Below are 16268 nucleotides of genomic sequence, written 5' to 3'. Positions count from 1 at the left end.
AAGCATGACTCAACCAATTTCTCTTTATAAGATTTTCACCTTACATACAAAGATACAGGTGAGTTTAAAGTGAAAGGATGGAAAAAAATATACCATGCAAATAATAACCAAAAGAGAGCAATGGTAGCTATATTAATAATACATAAAATAGACTCTTAGTCACAAACTATTAGAAGGGACAAAGAAAGTCAATGTATACTGATAAAGAGATCAATTCAATAAGAAGATACAACAATTATAGATATTTATTCACCTAATGGCAGAGACCCAAAATACCTGAAGTAAACATTGACAGATTTAAATGGGAAAATAAACAGTTCTATATTAATAATAGGAGACTTCAATATACTACTTTCAAAATGGAAAGAACATCTAGACAGAAATCGATAAGGACATAGACTTGAACAATACTCTAAACCAACTAGACCTAATAGACTTATATAGAACAGTTCACCAACAGGAACAGAATATACATTCTCCTCTAGTGTACATTCTCCGGGTCATTCTCCAGGATAGACTACATGTCAAGTCACAAAAGAAGTATCAGTAAATTTCAAAATACTGAAATCATACAATGTATCTTCTTCAACCACAACAGAAAGTAGCTAGAAATCAATACTAAAGGGAAAAACGGAAAATTCACAAATATGTGGAAATTAAATAATACTTCATTAAATAACTAATGGGTCAAAGAAGAAATTACAAGGGAATGCAGGAAATATCTTGGGGCAAATGAAAATGAAAATACATACCAGAATTTATGGGTGCAGCAAAGGCAATGGTAAGAGGGAAATTTACAGCTCTCAATATTTACATTGAAAAAGAAAAAGATCTCAAATCAGGAACCAAACCTTACAAAGGTGTATTTAGTAAAAGAAGAGCAAACTAAATCCAAAGTGAACAAAAGGAAGGAAATAATTGCTCAAGCAATTACATACCTCCCTCCCTCTTGGGAGGTCCCGGGTTCAGTTGCTGGTACCTCCTAAAAAAAGGAAGATAAGCATACAACAAATAGACACAGCAAGTGCAAACACAACGGGGTGGGGAGAAATAAGTAGATAAATTAAAGATTAGAGCAGTGATAAATGAAATAGAGAATTAAAAAAGAGAGAGAGTGCTCGCTTCGGCAGCACATATACTAAAATTGGAACGATACAGAGAAGATTAGCATGGCCCCTGCGCAAGGATGACATGCAAATTCGTGAAGCGTTCCATATTTTTAGTGTTGCTGTGGGGGGAGTGGGGGGCGGGGGCGGTGGGGTTGAATGGGACCTCATATATTTTTTTTAATGTAATTAAAAAATAATAATAATAAATAAATATTTAAAAACAAAAACAAAAACAAAAAAAAAAAAAAAGAGAGAGAGACTCAAGGAAACCAAAAGTTAGTTCGTTGAAAAGATCAATAAAATTGTCATATCTTTAGCTAGGCCGATTTTTAAAAAATAGAGAGGATGCAAATAACTAAAATCAGAATTGAAAGGGAAGACATGAGTACCAACCCTACAGAAATAAAAAGATTATAAGAGGATATTATAAACAATTGTACCCCCAACAAATTAGATAAACTGGATGAAATGGACAATTCCCTCAAACATACTACCTACATTGACTCAAGAATAAATAGGGGAGCAGATGTTCTTCATGTGGTTGAATGCCTGCTTTCCATGTAGGAGATCCCAGGTTTCATCCCTAGTACCTCCTAAAAATTAACACAAACAAACAAACTCTCATTGGGGAGCAGATGTAGCGTAGTGGTTGTGCACCTGTTTCTCATGTTATGAGGTCCTGGGTTCAATCTCTGACACCTCCTAAAAAAAGAAGAATCAATAGAAGATCTTAACAGACCAATAATAAGTAAAGAGGTTGAATTAACCATAAAAATCCTCCTGACAAAGAAAATCCTGGACCAGATGTCTTCATTAAGCATTCTAATTAGAAATAATACCAATCCTGGTCAAACTCTTCCCAAAAAAGTGAAAAGGAGAGAAAACTTCTTAAGTCATTCTATGAGGCTATCACCCTAATATGAAAGCCACATAAATATATCACAAGAAAAGAAAATTACAGACCAATATCCCTTATGATTATGGACACAAAAATCCTCAACAAAATACTAGCAAACCAAATCCCACAGCACATTTAAAGAATTTTATACCATGATCAAGTGGGATTTATCCCAGGTATATGAGGGTGGTTCAACATAAGAAAATTGGTTGATGTAATACCTCATATTAGTAGAAAGACAGGAAAAATTACATGATCATCTCAATTGATGTGGCACCAATTCCAGCATCCTTTCTTAAGGAAAACATTCAGAAAACTAGAAATGGAAAGGAAACTTCCTCAAGAATATAAAGGGCATATATGAAAAATCCACAGCTAACATCATGTCCAACAGTAAGACTGAAAGCTTTCCCTATAAAATCAGGAACAAGACAAGAATACCCTCTGTCACCACTGTTATTCAACATTGTACTGGAAGTTCTTGACATAGAAATTGGGCAAGAAAAAGAAAGAAATAAAAGGCACCCAAATTGGAAAAGAGGAAGTTAAACTTTAAAGATGAAATGATTCTATATATAGAAAATCCTGAAAAATCCACAATAGAACTCCTAGAGCTAATAAATGAATTCAGTGTAGTGGCAGGGTACAAGGTCAATATGCAAAAATCAGTAGTATTTCTACATATTAGAATGATCTGAAGTGGAGATTAAAAAAAATTCCATTTACTTTAGCAACAACAACAAAAAATCAAATTTCTAAGAACAAATTTAACCAAGAATGTGATATATAAAGAATGAGTACAGAGAAAACTACATTAAAATTGGTAAAAGAAATCAAAGACCTAAATAAATGGAAGTACATTCTATATTCATGGATTGGAAGACTAACTCTTATTAAGATGCCAATTTTACCCAAAATGATATACAGATTCAATGCAATCCCAATCAAAATTCCAACAGCCTTCTTTGCAGAAGCGGAAAAGCCAATAATCAAATTTATATGGAAGGGTATTGCACCCTGAAGTCCAAAACCATCTTGAAAAGAAAAAGCAACATTAGAGGATTCACACTTTCCCACTTTAAATCATATTATAAAGCTACAGTAATCAAAACAGCCTGGTACTGTCACAAGGAAAGATATGTATACCAAAGACACAAATTGAGAGCTCAGAAATAAACCCTCACATGTATGGACAATTGATTCTTGACAAGAGTACCAAGTCCACTCAATGGGGAAAGAATAGTCACCACAACAAATGGTGCTGAGAAAATTGGATATCCATGTGCACAAGAATGAAGGTACACCCCTACCTAACACCATATACAAATATTAACTCAAAATAGATCAGAGAGGTAAATATCAAACCAAAGCCCTAGAAGAAAACATATGGAAGTATTTCAGGACCTTGCGTTAACAGTGACTTCTTAGACTTTACACTAAAAGTACAAGCAACAACAACAACAAAAACAGATAAATGGGACAACATCAGAATTAAGAATTTGTGTGCATCAAAGGATTTTATAATGGAAATAAAAGACAATCTACTGAATGGGAGAAAATATTTGTTAACCACATATTGATAAGGATTTAATATTTTGAATATATAAAGAAATCCTACATCACGAGAATACTTGGCTCAATGGATAGAGTGTCCACCTACCACATGGAAGGTCCACAGTTCAAACCCAGGACCTCCTTGACCCGTGTGGAGCTGGCCCACTGCTGATGAGCGCAGGGAGTGCTGTGCCATGCAGGGGTGTCCCCCGCATAGGGGAGTCCCACGCACAAGGAGTGCTCCCCGTAAGGAGAGCCGCCCAGCACGAGAAAGAAAGTTCAGCCTGCCCAGGAGTGGTAGCCGCACACATGGAGAGCTGGCGCAGCAAGATGACGCAGTAAAAAGAGACACGGATTCCCGGTGCCACAGACACAGAAGAACACACAGCGAATGGACACAGGGAGCAGACAACTGGGTGGGGGGGAAGGGGAGAGAAATAAATAAAAAGTAAATAAGTCAATCTTTTTAAAAGAACTGGGCAAAAGACTTGAATAGACATTTCTACAAAGAAGATACACAAATGGTCAATAAGCACATGAAAACATGATCAACATCACTAGCCATTAGGGAAATGAGATACCATGTCACACCCACTAGAATGGCTAGTATTCAAAAAATGAAAAGTAGCAAATGTTGGAGACATAGTGGGAATGCAAAATGGTGCAGCCATTGTGGAAAACAGTGTGGTGTTTCCTCAGAAAGTAATGACCCAATAATCTCATTTGTAGTTATGTACCCAAAAGAATTGAAAACAGGGACTGGAATAGATATTTGCACACTAATGTTCATAGCGGCATTTTTCACAATTGCCAAAAGATGGAAGCAACCTAAGTGTCCATCAACCGATGAGGATAAACAAAATATGGTATAATACATGCAATGGAATATTACACAGCCACAAAAAGGAATGATGTGCTGATACATGTAACAATATGGATGAACCTTGAAGGCATCATGTTTAGTGAAATAAACCAGATTCAAAATGACAAAGATTGTATGATCTCGCTCATATGAAATAACTAGAGTAAGCAAATTCATTATGTCAGAAACTAGAATACAGTTTACCAGGGGCCTGGGATGGGGTAGGGAACGGGGACCTAATGCTTAACTGGTATAGATTCTGTTTGGGGTGAGGAAAAGTTTTGGTAATGCATGGTGGTGATGGTAGCACAACATTGTGAATGCAATTAATGCCACTGACTTATATATTTGAATGTGGTTAAAAGGGGAAATTTTAAAAAAGCATAGGGCTGTACAACACAGAGAAGGCTCATAAAAACTACGGACAAGAGTTCATAGTACAACTATAACAGTATTTTTTCATGAGTTGTAATGAAATTACAGCACTAATGCAAAGTGCTAATAATATGTAAAACTGCGTTTGTTAGAGGGGTGTATGGGGACTCTTTTCTGAATGATTTTTCTATGAATCTACAACTTGTCTAATAAAAAATTATGAAAAGAATTAAAGTGGCATGAGGAAACTTTTGGGGATGACACTTATGTCCATTCTCTTCATTGTGGTAATGCTGTATACATATATCAAAACTTATCAAATTGTATACTTTAAATGTTTGCCAATTATACCTCGAAAAAAACAGTATTAAAATAAAGAGTTTTGGGCTTGATCTCATAACCAATCCAGGAGCCTTTATATAATATTTCTGACTAGGGGCATCGAAATCACCACTTAAACACTACTAGGGACAGGGCACTCACTACCTCAGAAGGAAGCCCACCTCTTCATTAGTCAGTTCTAGTTGCAATTATTGAACCAAAACTTTCTTCTAGCTTGCACTCACTGATGCTGGTTCTGCTCTCTGATGCCACATGGATTAAGTTTCATCCCTCTTCCAAAGGTCAAGTTTTAAGATTGCCAAGAGCTGCTATCACATCTTCCACAACGTTTTCTCCCAAAACTTCCCCACTGCATTCAAGCATTTTTTCAAATGTTGTCTTTCTTTTCCTAGGCCACCAGTCTCTGGAGCTAGAGTGAGCAATCACTGGGAGGCCATCTTGAGTCTTGGCTCTCCCTGCTATGCCATGACATAACACTAGATGGGGCTGTGCCCAAAGCCCTGTACTAGTGATTTAAGAAGGCAGGACTCTAATTTGAAGATTGCCCACCTCCCCTAAAAGTTTATCAGTGCTACACCCATCATCCCTCCTATCCTTGTTTCCCTCAGTCCAAATCCAAACCTCTGTGATGATTCACTATCACCCTGACCCTCATTCCCGTGCTGCTCTGTATATACTTGATGTGGATAGCCTATGCTTTGCTTGCCCAGTATCTAGCCCCCTTTCTCTTAATAAGAACATGGCAGTTTTCCTTTGAGGAACCACTTCCCTACATGCCAATATGTGGTTCTGATGGAACTGAACCCAGTAGATTCAACCACTTGGAGATGTACCCACACTAATGAACCCAGATTTCTCTGGTGAGATAAGGGAAAAGGCAGGCGCAGAGGACCATGTTTACCTGGAGGTGTTGGACAGCTCATTTGCTGCTATGAAGGGAGAAGTTGCCTAAGAATGTAGCCAAAGAGGAAAGTAGAGCAAAGAGACTGAGGAGAGCACCCTGAGGACACTGTTTGAGTCTCTGGATTCAATTGAGACTGAAGCCAGAAGCTCCACTAAACTTCCAGTTATACGAACAAATAAATTCTCTTTTCTTTGATGAAATCTCCTTTGGGAGATTTGTTCTTGTTGTGATCCCAAGTGATTTCCATCATGACAAATTCTGGGGTCACTTCTCTGCTTTCATCTAACTTGCCTTCTCAGCTGCACTTAACACAAACATCCTCTCCCTCCTTTTCTAACAGTCTCCTCTGTTTCTGTGACACCACAAATGTTTGATTTTCCTCTGCCTCAAATTAATTTCTCTAAAGATCATATCCAACTCTCTACCATTCCATTTCCTTTCTTTCTTGCAAAGTACTTATCATAACTAACTATCTTACTAATTTTTTTCCCATTTACTAGTTATATACCCAAAAGAATTGAAAACAGGGACTGGAACAAACATTTGCGCACTGATGTTCATAGTAGCATTTTCCACAATTGCCAAAAAATGGAAGTATTTTCCGTCTTTCCCTATATTCACGCCACAATGTAAAATTCTTTGGGTTGGAAATTTGGTCTTTCTTATCAGTATTATTCATATTGATAATATAGGTACTCAATAAATTTTTTTTTGAAAGATAATGACATGTTTCCCAAACCTTTGACCTTCCACATTGCTTTTCTCTTGACATACATCAGTTGGTAAGTTACCCCAGAATGAAAGACCTGCAGCAGAAGAGCATAATTACTTCCTTTATTTTGGGCCTTATAGTCTCTGAATGCTGCCAAAAATCACTTCAGCTTGTTGGAAGCAGTGTCCAAGGCAGTCTTATTGCATAAGTTCAATATAAATGTGCCCCATTAGAGGTGTGCACCTTAGCATCTCCTTATGACACATTGTTGACTAAGTGGGGGGAGTTAACTGCATTTTCAAAATCTTTGTTAGAGAGATGCTATCAAGACACTTTTCCTCCTTTTTTGAGTGTAGTTTCTTGTTCCTTTCTTATTTTCGATGGGAAGGAAAGCTTCGTATTTCTTCCTATTTAACTTGTGATTTCTGGTCCATCCTTTAGGTCCATTGAGTTTGTAATCTGGCTCTTTGTCCTTTAGCATAGTAGTTTCATGTTACCTGAGCTTCAGATATGCCTACTTTATCATTATCAAGATTAAAAATGTTGGACAGAATAGGGTCAAGGATAGAGACCTGTGACACACCAATAGGGATCTTCCATCAGGCTGATATTGAATAAATGATTGATTCTCTTTAGATTCCCTTTATCATTTTATCATCTTGTGTACATCTAGCACTTAAAATACTGAGAAATAAAAATGTTTCAGAAGAAAAAAATAGTCAAATTGAATCATGTGTGGAGGTCCCAATTCTGACCTTTGATATTTATCAAATCTATGGACTTACACAAGTCCCTTGTATTCTCTTTTGAGCAGCATACCTCATCTATAAAATGTGTATATAAATACTTGGGAATCTAGTTGCAGGGTGCTGCATATGTGACTCTCTTGGGGTTTCTAAGTACTCAAGATCTATAATTCTGTGACTTCCTACTAAGCTGACTCCTCATCATGAAATCAGTGATATTTTGGTATCTGCTCTACTATCATTTATGATAGTGAAAAATCATAGGGAGGGAACCCCAATGATCACCAATAGGAGATCAATTATTTTATATACACACAATGGGCCATTTTTGTTTGTTTTTTTAAATATATTTTTAATTTTTAAAAAGATAGTTTATATAAATTACATTAAAAAAATAAGGGATTTCCATATGCCCCACTCCCCACCTCCTAATTTTCCCCACATTAACAGCTTCTTTCATTAGTGTGGTACATTCATTGCAATTGATGAACACATTGTGGAGCACTGCCGCACAGCTCGGATTATAGTTTACATCATAATTTACTTTCTCTCCCACTCCATTCTGCAGGTTATGGCAGGATATATAATGGCCTGTATCTGTCTATTGCAATGTCATTCAGGACAATTCCAACTACTGAAACTGCCCCTGTATTACACTTCTTTTTCCCTCTTCCTGCCTTTAGCAACTACAGTGGCCACTATCTCCATATCGATGATATAATTTTTTCCATTGCTAGAATCACAATAAGTCTATAATAGGATACTAGTAAGTCCACTCTAGTCCATATTTTATTCCCCAGTCCCAAGGATTCTGGGATGGTAATGCTCACTCCACCTCTAGATTGGGTCTTTGACCCTATGTGGCTGATGGATGGGACTCTCTTGCTTGCAATTATAGACTTTCTCGGTTCCTTGGTGTGGTGGTTGTCCATCCTCACCTCCTTGTTAGTTGTCCTGGGTGAGTCCCATGGACTACAGAGTAGGTGTTGCAACTCCACTGAGGCTCAGGGCCCAGCTGGCACATGGACATCCCAAAGATTCAAATTTCTTGGACATACACCTATCAAATTCACTGTCAACTATAGGTTCAAATAGAAGGTAGAGAAGAAGCATGTGTAGAGAAGTCACAACTGAGTCCAACTCTGTCACACTTGGGAGCACAAACTCCAAAGTAGGGCCCACTGGCAAGGCACCAGACTCTGGAGCTATCTGCCATGACCATAGGACCTGGGTGTCTCTGGTGCCTTCAGGAACCCCACTAATTTGGGGGTAGTATCTACTTTGGCAATCTATGAGATTCTGCTGCAACGTCCATAAGCATTACCTGTGGGTGACCTCCCAACTCACTTAGAAATCTCTTAGCCATATAAGCTTATTTGTCTTTACCTTTTCCCCCTTTTATTCAAGGTCTTTTTCCAGTTGCATCACCAGCTGGTACTTAGTAGTAATCCTTGGTGCCAGGGAGGCACATCCCTGGGAACAATATCCCATTCCAGGGGGAAGGTAATGCATTTATATGCTGAGTTTGGCTTAGAGAGTGGCCACATTTGAGCAACATGGAGGCGATCAGAAGATAACTCTTAGGCACCCTACAACACTAGCCTAAGTTGCAATTTCAAGAGCAAAGGCTCATAAACATAGTCATCAATATCAAGGGCCCATCAATGGACCATCCTTCTTTACTAGTCATTGGGGGATTGTTGCTGTTCTATTAGAGAATGTAGCAGAGCTCCCAGGGTGGGAATTCAGTATTCTTTCAGTTATTGTGTGAATCTCGACCCACTGTGACAATGCCCCATGAACATTTGAACGCATTTATATACCTTATACATATGCCCAGGTGAACTTCCTCCCATCATGTATCCTCCATCATTGACAACCCACACCAAAGGTCCTCCCCTGCCATAGTTGTAACCCTTCTGTGATCCAAAACTTTTTCAAAAATGAAGCCAAGTATATTTCCAAATACAACTAATAGTAAAATGAAATAATAATGATAGGTTTAAACATAGGAATAACATACATAATAATTCAGAAAAAATAAAATAAAATAAGAAAATTGGGATATTAAAAAATATTTAAAAATTTTTTTGATGTTTTGCCTTTCTTCACTGTAATATCTGTTGTTCTTTATATATAGTGACATTTCCTCCCATTTCTTCCCCAGTGACTTACTTTTTTCTTTGTCTTCAAAGTTGTTTTAGGTCACAGTGAAGTCACATACAGAATATAGGGGACTCTCATATACCCAACATCCTCCCTCCTTTCTCCCTTCCAGTATTAATAATCTTTTTATATGTGGATGGTACATTTGTTACAACTGATATACAAATATTGAAACACAGCTACCAACCTTGGTCAATGGTTTACATTATGGTTTACATTTTAGACCACACACTTAAAAATGTTTTTTGAAACTTAACGTGGCCTATATCTATCATTGCAAGATGATGCAAAACACTTTCATTGCCCCCTAAATAACCCCTCTTCCATGTATTCTATTCCTCCCTCCCTCTCCCCTTGGGGCCCACAGCGACCACCAGGCTTTACTTCTTGAAGGACAAGATTCATAGTTACTTCCAACAACACTGAGGGCTTGACACAGTGGTCTGTCCTCCCCTATTAGGAACCACCCATGCTCTCAAGAGACACCCTCCCTTCTGTTTGAGAACATATCTGGCCTCTGCAGGATGGGAGTCCAACTTCTTCATGTTCATTATGTGGGTCTCCACCCACTGACACAACACACTATGACAAAATGGTCACTCGCACATCCTCTAGAAGACTGACCCAGGTGAACCCTGTCCCGAATGCTCCCCCATCCAACACCCTAACCCAGTAACCCTTCCTTGTCTTATTGCCAAAAGAGCTTTCCCAACATTGTAGTTTCAACCACATACCTGCCAATTCCCAGTGTTCACCTGCTCCTTCTCCTAATTCTTCCCTCAGTTCCATGGACCATCCAACCCACCCTCCCTACTCTACCACCCTGTCAAACTTGCACCTAGCCATTTTGCATCAGTTAAAATCATATTTTAGAAAGATTCTCAATCATGTAAAGAAATAAATGAAAAAAAGTAAGATTTTTATATACAAAATGATCCCAGAACAGTATGAAAGGAAATATAGAAATTGTCAAAGTGGTTATCTTTGGGTGGTAGGATTATTAATCTTTTTTTCATTCTTTTTCCCAGATTCTATGTTTTTAACATTTTTACAGCGAGTATGTATTACATATACAGGAAGAAAAAAAATCTGAAAAACATTTTAAGTCATCCAATATAAGTATTAAGAGCCTTGCAAATGATCATGCCCTTTAACTACATGAATTCCACTTGGGAGATTTAATTTAATGAAATAACTCAAGTTTAAAATATGCTTTAATACAAAGATGTTAACATGATGTTAGCTGTGTAAATTATACACAGTCTAACCACGTAGGAATTAATAGATAAGAATTCAAATTCTACCAAGATCAAAGCCAGACATAAAATTGTGTAACAAAGTCTGCATTAGCAAAGAAAAGAGCTTATGAAAATAATGTTGAGAAAAAGGAGAATAAAGTTGTATTCTGGTTACAAACTATGTAATTTTTAAAAACAGAAAAATAATGCCTTAAAAATAGTCTGGAATGCAGAAGGGTGATTGATTTGTGTGCAAAGACTTAGGACGATTTATAAAATGTTATTTCGACTTTTTTCCACTTTCCAAATGGAAGCATTTCTTATTTGTGGAAGTAGAAAAAAATATGTACAATTATTTAAAAATATTAGAAAAGTACCTGCTGCCTGGGAGGGTGACTGAGTTTTGCTTATCTCTTTCTGGAGAGCTGGGTGGGGTTGGGTGGAGACAGGGCTGATAAACTGCTGTCCTTATCAGGGGCTCTACCCACGCAGGAGCTCCTTGGGACCCTAGTCACTCATTGTCAGGTGGAACACACCCCCTCCTAGCTGTGTGCACCCTGGACCCCAGAAAGTCCAGCTCAGGATGTGAATTTCTCCCACAGTTACTTGTGATCTCTAAAGAGATAAGGAGGAGACTTCCCTCAGCTCATTCTTCCCCAGCCTACCCAGACCAGAAACATCCCCTTATTAGATTCTTGGCCACCTTCTCCTACTCCTTTCCCATGGGTGCTTTTGTCAGCAGCACTTTTGTTAATGGTGTTGATGATGGATGACAATAGCTTCCTGAGTCATGCTACATAGAGTATTTCAGTTAATACTCACAATATGAATTGTGAGATATGTACTCATCCTCATTTTATAGGTGACCTTGTGAGATATGTACTCATCCTCATTTTATAGGTGAGGAAGCTGAGATTCAGGGACTGAGTAATTCCTCAAAAACACACAGCTATTAAATGGCAGATCCCAGACTTGAACTGACTATCCCCGAGTCCATGCTGTGGATGCAGGTTGAATGATTACCTAAGCTTTAGGCTATAATATTGCTGCCTTCTCTTGTAGGTATGAGCCCTTTAAACTGGTTATGACCTTCTTTTCATTATCATTTCCCAGCTGTCCCTCTCCCTGAAATTCCCTGAGATCTGACCCAGCAGATATGGTGGCGGCCTCCATTTTTATGTCAGTTTTCCCATTACCCCATTCAGTGGCATTTAACTGATGAAACTGAAGTTACATAGATGAGAGTCAAAAGGTTCTAGTACAAGAGCAAAATACAAACTCCTAAAGTGTTCTTGTCTGTGTAGGTGTCCTTGTGGGCAGATGTGCCTGACTCTTCTCTGTATCACCTGACAGTACCTAGCACAGTCTCTGGCACAGCACATGGACTCAATAAAAGTTTTCTGAGTGAGTGAATGAAAGAAAGAACAAAGGAATATTTTTAATGACATCACAATCTTAAAGCTTCAGCTATTTTCATCTGTGAAATGTGATTATAGTCTTTCTGACTAGATAGCAAGCTCCTTAAAGGTAGGAAATAGATTGTATTCATTATTTTACTTCTGCCACCTAGTACTTTGCCTGCCACACAGGATGTGGTCAATAAAGTTCAGTTGACTGAAGTGAACTTCCCAATGCTCCCATTCGGGGATCTGAGAGTGGCAGAAGGAATGCTTAGAACATGACCAGCATATTTCTTAGAGAAGGATATTTTGCTGTTAAGTTATTGAGGTGGATGTGCTACCTGCCACCTTTTTGCAGAGTCCTGTGCCATCAGGACCCTGAGTACACACGAAAGAAGTTCCTCACTGAGAGTCTGGAAGCATTTGTTATCCTTGGGTAGTCCCAGATTGGCCTGTGAGGGAACCAAAGTGGAAATCATCAGGCTCCTCTGCTCCCCCAGGCAGTCTTGAGTTGGGTTCAAGACTATGAAACATGATTGGGACTCAGGCTCTGCTTCCCTCAGGGATTGATGCCCGGCAACCACCCTGGCCTTCCACTCACATTTATTGAGTACCTATTATGTGTCAAATACTGGGCTACCTGCAAGCCTAAGCTTGCAGCTAAAATGGGCTGTTTCTTCTTTTTAAGACTTTAAATGCTTTGTATACAGGTTTTTGTTTCAGGAGAGAATAAAATGGGAGGTAAAATTACTTAACATGAGAGGTTTCCCACACTGCACCCGCAGGATTTCTCTGGGGGAAGGTTTGTCTACTTTCCAGCTGCCTGGGAATCTATAAAGGAAAATTTTATCAAATCACCTTCCTTTTCCACCTCTTTTTTTTTTCTCCTTTCCTTCTCTGTTTCCTTTCTCCTCCAATACACCTCACACACCTTTTCCTTCCTCTTTTTCCATCTTCCTTATCCACCATGGTGCCTACTACATGGTCAACTGTCAGACAAAAAAATGTTTAGGAGGTACCCAGGAATGAATCCAGGACCTCATACATGGGAAGAAGGCGCTCAACCACTTGAGCTACATCCACTCCCCTCAAACAAAATTTTTGAATGAAAAATAACAAATCCTCTCCTTCCCCTCCTTTCTTTCCCATGATGCTTCAGGTTCTCGCCCTCTCTCACCTCTAGGCACACAAGCCTGCACACTACTGCCACCTTCACCACCATGTTAAAGCAGCAGCCTCAGAAGTTAGTTAGGAGAGCCATTATTTTACTTTTGCTCTCACCTTCAGAGAATCCTGAAACTTAGGGCTATCCAGATGGGAAGGGAGCCCTGCAAAAAGGAATGCAGGCCTTTAGAATGACACCATGGCCCAGTGGCCGACATAAGAGAGAATCATCAAAAGTTTCACCTTCCAGCCTTCTCAGAGGTGCAGCTTCCAGCTGACCTGCTCTGATTTAAGAGAAAGTCTAGAATTTCCCTCAGGTAAAAGGATTTCAGGTTTTCACTAGGTATATGGCTCCTGTTTAATTAAGAAGAGCTGTACTGGCTGGAAGCTGGAGGGCACACATACTTCCCAAAAGCACCATGAGAGGAGGGTCTATCTATCTATTTATCTATCCATTTAATCAATAGAGAGAGAGAGAAACAAAACTCCCCTCCCAACTTCAAAACTCCCAGCATCAAACCCCAAGGAGCAGTAGCCAGCAAGATTACAGGAAAGCACCTTTACATGCAAATATCTCACTTCAACCTTATCCCAACCACAGAAGATAAGCCAGATGATCATTCCCATCTCACAGGTGAGACAACTGAGGCTCAGAAAAGAAACATTGCATAAAATGATAGCAGAGCTGGAACACAAACCCAAATCCTCTGGGTTCCAGAGCCAATTTTCTTACTCTTAAGTGGCTTACCTCTTTATTCTGCCTGCATCAAAATGGCCAATTCTCTGGTTTAGTAGTTATTTAGCTGCTTAATTATCAGTTAATGCTTTTGCAGGGATAAGCAGAGATTCATCGAGAGCAAAGATAATTGACATCTGGAAGTGGACCCCACTTTAAGAGCTGAAAGAACAACTAGCAAACCTTACCTGTCAGCCTGGGACATTTTATGTGCTAACCTAGGCATTTTGCCTAGGTTGTTGACTCCTGAGAAGAAATTTCCTGAAAAGTACTTTCCCACTAATCCATTTGTCCTTATTTTCTTTCAGGGGTGAGAGGGGAAATCTGTCCCCACAGCTTTCACACATCCCCTCAGCTGGGAGACATAACTGGTTTCCACTGGGCAGAGGGACCCACATAGCTAGAGGCATAGCCCTTCTTATTTCCCTGGCCCAGCTTGGGTACTTCTGAGGCACCTGAGCATTTTGCTGAGATGAAAGTGACATGCTGGACATGCTGGGGGAGACAGTTGCCAGGGAAGTATCACTTTCTAGAAGGGGGATTGGTCAGGGCAAGCTACATTCAGTGCCACCCCTGCCCTGAATTATGCCCCTCTGTGCTCAGGTGAGGCCAGATCAAAACAAACATAGAGTTCTGCCTCAGAGAAGTCTGAAAGGGTGTGTGGAAACACGAAGGGAAAGCACTGGTGATGGCATGAAGTCTACAGGCTAATTATAGAGACATGAGCCCAAGCTTCCTTTTCCCCACATGATTGTCAAATAATCCTTTATTGAAACATTTTCCTTCGTAGTTCTTAACTCACTGGCCATTCCACTGCTCCCTGCTGATGTCATCTACGATGTTGTGAGGATGGTGCCTTCCACACTGCAGCACCCAGACTGGGCAGCCCCCAGACTCTCCTTAATGGTTCCACAGAGTTTTCCAGCTAAAGATTGGTTCCACATCTGTCCAGATGTCTCATTAAAAGTGTTATTTCCACTGTACTTAGTGTTTGCTTCTTTCTGTCTCTGGGTGGTTCCTCAAGGATTTTGATGATCAAGGCAGGGGCAGAAGGTCTGGGTCTGTCTGTTCTGAATGGTCAGTTTCACCATAATTCTTAGACCCTTTCATTCACCAGTTGCTTTGACCATGTCATCACCAACCTTTTCTAGAGACAGACCCAGGGAATCAATCTTGGGGGCCAGAGCAGACCTGACACTGACTACCCCACCAGTGAAACTCTGGGACACTGCTTTGATCTCTTTGGGGTCAAACTTGGGCACTCAGCAAACGGACTGGTGTGGGATGAACCCAGATATGTTATTACTGAAGAAAGTTGCCCCTTGGCCTCCTCTGAGCCCAAAATGGAGAGCAAGCCTCAGGTCTTTCGAGCATCAGGAATTGGAGTAGCTTCATTTTCTCCCAGTCCACTTTACCACTTCCACTAGGATCACCTGAATGTACCAGGGTCCTGCAAAGCTCCCAAATCTGCCGTGAGATACTAGTTTCACTTTATCACTTGTAGGAGGTTATTATAGGCTATCAGTTCTTGAAGTTCGATTCTGGGAGTTTTGAAGTTGGAGGCAGTTTCCCAGCTGTTCCTTGGGTGATAGAGCTAGGGAACCAACCCCCTTATGCTGTTTTTAGGAAGTATGTGTGCCCTTTAATCTCCAGCTAGAGCAGCCCTTCTCAATTAAACAGCAGCCACTGGGTTTTCCATTGTTTTTCATTGTGTCTCCTCTTCTTCCACCTTGGTGCCTGTTTGCCCTATGCTTTTCCCCTACCTAATTATACTGATAACAGCTGCAACCAAAATGAGCTAATATAAAGTGAACATCAAGCAGGGGGTGTTCTTATTAAATTTTAAAACAACCAAGTAGCATAGATATTGTCATTACCTTTTTATAGTTGAAGGATTTAAGGCTTACAGAAGTTATGAAACTTGTTCAAGGTCACCCAGCTGGTAGATGGCTGCCCAGAGATCCCAGCAACCCTTGCCCATGTGGGTAGTACTCCAAAGTCTGGATCGATCTTGACATCTCCCCAACCAAAATCCACCACCAGCCCTCCTGTGTTCCATCAG

General features: G+C 39.7%; 1 non-coding gene across 1 annotated transcript; it reads left to right on the top strand.

Annotated features, from left to right (window-relative positions):
* The first annotated feature begins 1114 nt into the window (after positions 1-1114).
* Positions 1115-1221, top strand: LOC111764400 (U6 spliceosomal RNA). Its single transcript, XR_002797020.1, has one exon. It is a non-coding gene; the product is annotated as a U6 spliceosomal RNA (small nuclear RNA).
* Positions 1222-16268: the final 15047 nt, after the last annotated feature.

Source organism: Dasypus novemcinctus, chromosome 25, assembly GCF_030445035.2.
Source record: "Dasypus novemcinctus isolate mDasNov1 chromosome 25, mDasNov1.1.hap2, whole genome shotgun sequence".
Lineage (NCBI taxonomy): Eukaryota > Metazoa > Chordata > Mammalia > Cingulata > Dasypodidae > Dasypus > Dasypus novemcinctus.
The sequence above is the reverse complement of the archived record's forward strand: the minus strand, read 5'-3'. Positions and strand labels throughout refer to the sequence as shown.